Source organism: Camellia sinensis, chromosome 2 (genome assembly GCF_055761805.1).
Source record: "Camellia sinensis isolate YWXY chromosome 2, ASM5576180v1, whole genome shotgun sequence".
Classification (NCBI taxonomy): Eukaryota; Viridiplantae; Streptophyta; class Magnoliopsida; order Ericales; family Theaceae; genus Camellia; species Camellia sinensis.
The window spans coordinates 219033733-219038813 of record NC_138962.1 but is presented as its reverse complement, the minus strand read 5'-3'; the positions used below and the strand labels follow the sequence as shown (position 1 = coordinate 219038813).

The window sequence follows — 5081 nt, the reverse complement described above, 5'->3', positions numbered from 1 at the left end:
GCGGAACAGATTGCTATAAATATGTGTTTTAGTCAGATTTTAGGGTTACGCTTCCAGATCTTCTTCTTGGATATTAGGGTTTATATCTAAGGCTATTTTGCTAGTTTTCTTTGATGTTTGATTGAGTATTCAACTCATGGTTTAAGAAGTATACATCAAAGGATTGTTTGTTTATTCTATACAAAGAGAGTATTATTCTTTGGTGAATTTTGTGGAATTCAGGCCTGAAGATTTGGTGGATTACAGAGTGGCTTATCGTCGTGATTCGACATCAGCATTATGGATTCAACGTTAGGCAAGACAATTCCGAGGTGAAGACGGGGCTAGAAGAGACACATAGGGGTTGGTTCAATTCGGGCGTGGATTCGCTAGGTAATTGAGAGTATACCTGTGTAATTTCTTTATGTCTTTTTAGTGGATTGTTTTGTGATTTTGCCTGTGATTTTTTTTATCACAATTGGAGGTGCTCCAATTGTGATTTTTCCACGTAAAATCGTTGTGTTGATTTGTCTTTGATTATTTGATTGGGATTGCTATTTACTAATTAAAATTGATACATCAATATCTAGGGGATTTCTAGATTTCTCAATATCTTTTATATTCATGATACATATTGCATCTTCTATATTAATGAACTCATTAGATGATTAATGCATCTTCTACATTCATAATAGATACATAATGCATCTCTAAGATTCATTTATAATAAATCTATCACATTCAATGCATTGATATTATCTCCATTAGTCTTCTATATATTATGTATATATAGGTGCATTAATCAATAATTAATCACCATCTAATTGATGTACATGTATCTTTCTTAATGCGATGAATCTAGTATAATCATGTATAAGCCACATTAAACCATATTTAGGAAAAATTCTTACAATCTCCCACTTGGCTTGCATGATTATATTATGTCACTAGATTATCATAATATGGCCAACGTTCTCCCACTAGAAGATTGCACCATCACCATTAGATTCTGTTCAATGAAATTATTAGCACCAAATCATTGTAATTGGTGATTTACATATTGATCAAGATTGTAAAATGGTTATAGTGTTAATATTTTCCATCAACATGAATAAGTGAATCTTAAATCACAGAAATGACATTAGCAACATAATGGTGATTAATGCTAATTCATTTATAACGATCTTGTAGTTTATATCTTTTTCTAAATTGTACACAAGTATGAAGAATAAAAACAACAAATATAATCATTACTAACATAAGATGATTATAACATAACATTTATCATGAACATAACACACTCATTTCAAGTATAAACATGATAAACTTTCTACTAAGCCCATGCACGCAACATATTCTTGAAAGAGCTTATGTGTGAGACCTTTAGTTAAAGGACCTGCTAACATGAGTGTAGTGCCAATATGAGAGATGGAAACAGTTTGATTCAGAACCCTTTCTTTAACAACTAGATACTTGATATCAATATGCTTTGATCCTCTTGAAGTTTTGTTATTATTGGAGAACCGAACAGCAGCAGCATCATCACAGTAAATTTGTAAGGGCCTTGAAATTGAATTGACAAGTTGTAATCCAGATATGAAATTCTTTAGCCACGCTGCATGACATGTGGCTTCATAACATGCTATGAACTCTGCCTCCATAATGGAAGAGGCTGTCAGAAACTGCTTATGACTCTTCCATGAAATGGGTCCATTAGCAAGCATAAAAATGTACTCAGAAGTGGACTTTCGAGTGTCTTTACATCCAGCATAATCAACACCTGAATAACCAATTACTTCAAGGTTGTCTGTTCTTTCAGAAGTGAGCATGTAATCCTTAATGCCTTGTAAATATCGCAACACTTTCTTAACTGCTTTGTAATGATCAAGTCCAGGATTGCTTTGGTATTGACCAAGCATACCAACTACAAATGCTATGTCAGGATGTGTACAAACTTGAGCATACATAATGCTCCCAACTGTAGAGGCATAAGAAATTCCTTTCATTTGTTCCCTTTTTAAATTATTTCTGGGACACTGAAATTCACTAAATTTATCACCCTTAACAATAGGAGCAACACTACTTGAACAGTTTTGCATGTTGAACCTTTTAAGAACCTTTTAAGAACCTTTTCGATATAGGCTCTTTAGGACAATCCTAAAATACCGTGAGACCTATCTCGATGAATTTCTATCCCAATGACAAAAGAGGCTACACTAAGATCTTTCATTTCAAAATTTCTCATAAGGAACTGCTTTGTCTCATGCATCATTTCCAAATTATTGTTAGCAAGCAATATATCATCAACATACAAAGCTATAATGCCTATATTGCTTCCATTGATTTTAAGATAGACACATTGATCAACCACATTATCCTTAAAATCAAATTTGGTGAGAACTTCATGAAATTTAAGATACCATTATCGAGATGCCTGATTTAGACCATATACGGACTTCTTAAGCCTACAAACCATATTTTCCTTGCTTTTATCCTGAAAACCTTCAGGTTGGTCCATGTAGACCACTTCATGCAAGTCACAATTCAAAAAAGCTGTTTTAACGTCTATTTGATATAACTCTAAATCATAATGAGCTACAAAGGCCATGACTATTCTCAAGGAATCTTTATTAGAAACAAGAGAATAAGTTTCCTTATAGTTAATCCCTTCTCTTTGAGTATATCCTTTAGCAACTAATCTGTCTTTGTATCATTCGACATTGCCTTTTGGATCACGCTTGGTTTTAAAAACCCATTTGCATCCAATAGTTTTGGCTTCCTTAAGCAATTTTACAAGATCTCAGACATTGTTGTCTTTCATGGATTTTAACTCATCTTTCATGGCATTTAACCATTGTGTTGCATTTCCATTTTTCATTGCTTAGGCATAAGAAACAAGATCATTCTCCAAGCCTATATCACACTCATTTAGGTAAACCTCATAGTCATCTGATATGGTTGGTTTCTTTTCTTTTTATGATTTGCGTAAAGGTTGTTTTACAACTTGGACAACTTCTTTTTCAGCGTGAGAAATCTCTTGAGTACCAATATTATCCATAATAGGTTCAGGCACTTCATTTTCTTAGATAATCATGGAAGGCATAAAAGCATGATTTTCCTCCAAGGAAACATTTTTGAGATTCATACTCCCACTAATGTTTTCATCCTCTAAGAATACAACATTTCTAGTTTCAACAATTCTTGTGCTATGAGTGGGACAATAGAATCTAAAACCCTTTGATCTCTCAAGATATCCAATGAAATAACAACTTATAGTTCTAGGGTCTAATTTTTTTATTTGTGGGTTAAATTTTTTTGCTTTAGCAGGACAATCCCATACATGTAAATAATTCAAATTAGGTTTCCTACCAACTCACAACTCATAAGGAGTTACAGCCACAACCTTACTAGGAACCCTATAAAGAACATGCACAGCAGTTTTTAAAGCTTAACCCCACAAGTAATTTGGCAAAGAAGAGTTACTTATCATGCTTCTCATCATGTCTAAAAGAGTATGATTTCGGCTCAGCTACACCATTTTGCTCAGGTGTATCGGGCATTGTGTAGTTAGCAATAATACCATTCTCAGCTAAAAAAAAGCAAATGCACTTGGATTTTGACCTAACTCAATGAATCTACCATAATATTCACCGCCTCTACCAGATCTTACACTTTTAATTCGTCTACCAAGTTGATTTTCAATTTCAGCCTTATAGAGTTTGAACATATTCAGTGTTTCTGATTTTTCACGAATAAGATACACATAAGTATACCTAGAAAAGTCATCAATATAAGTATGAATTTCATTTTATGATGATGTTTTGTGTAACAAGTGCAAAACCTTGATTTACACTTGTCCAATTTTATTTTTATTTTTGGCCAATCTTTTATTCTATTGATATTAAAATAAAAATTGAAAATTATTGAACAAGTGGTAATTAAGATAATGTCTTATGCACTTATAATGTTTTGTTACACACCTTATGAGTTGAAACATTGTTGATCAGCCCAACGGAGGTTCAACACTATGTATGTTTGAACAACCGAAATGATTAGTATAATAAATATAACAATAAGTTTTTCTTCCTAATGGTGATAAACTTTTCACTTGCTTTTACTTAATAAAATAAAATAAGAGACATTGAGTTTTTCTGCCCAACGAGGATAAACTCGTTACGGTCTTAATGATTATTTTATTTTATTTTATGTTGTTTATTTTTATTAGTCATCTCATTTACTTTTATAAATTATTAAAATATATTGTTATTCGGCCTAACGGAAGGATAACTTGATTTCGTATCTAACTACTTATGTTTTCTAGTTAGATATATTTAACTTATGGTGTTATTTTTATTCATGACATGTGAAAAGTAGTTTTCTTAATTATATTATGTAATGGATATTATGTGTTTGCAGCATTGAATCCTACTGCAATTAATAGTTACTTGTCTAGTATTGAAGCTTTGAGTGGAACTAATTTTAAGAAATGGAATGAACAAATTGGAATTGTTTTGGGAATTATGGATTTAGACTATGCATTAAGAGAGCCAACTCCTACAAAGCCTAATGATATAAGTTCTAAGGAACAAATGTCTTTATATGAAAAATAGGAACGCTCTAATCGCTTAAGTCTAATGATTATGAAAAGCTTAATTACGCCTGGAATTCAAGCAGCAATCCCTGTTTCTGAAAGTGTAGTGAGTTATATGAAATCTATTGAAGAACAATTCATTGGAACTTCCAAATCCCTTGCTAGTACTCTCATGATTAAAATGATGACAATGAAATATGATGGTTTGAGTGGTGTTTGTGAACATATCTTAAAGATGAATGACATGGCCTCTCAATTAAAGGGAATAGACATGGAAATTTCTGAAGATTTTCTTGTTCATTTCATTATGACTTCTCTTCCTGCACAATTTGGTCCTTTCAAGATCAATTATAATACACAAAAAGATAAGTGGAAGATGAGCGAGTTAATTGCCATGCGTGTTCAAAAAGAAGAGAGGCTTAAAGATGAAAAGCCTGATATGGCTCATCTTACCACCTCGAGTCCAACCAAAAAGATTTTCAAGAAAGGCAAAAATAATAAGAAGAAGAAT

General features: G+C 32.4%; 1 pseudogene; it reads right to left on the bottom strand.

The window, feature by feature from the left end:
* Positions 1-1106: 1106 nt before the first annotated feature.
* On the bottom strand, positions 1107-1985 carry LOC145819435 (secreted RxLR effector protein 161 pseudogene; annotated as a pseudogene).
* Between the last annotated feature and the right edge of the window lie 3096 nt (positions 1986-5081).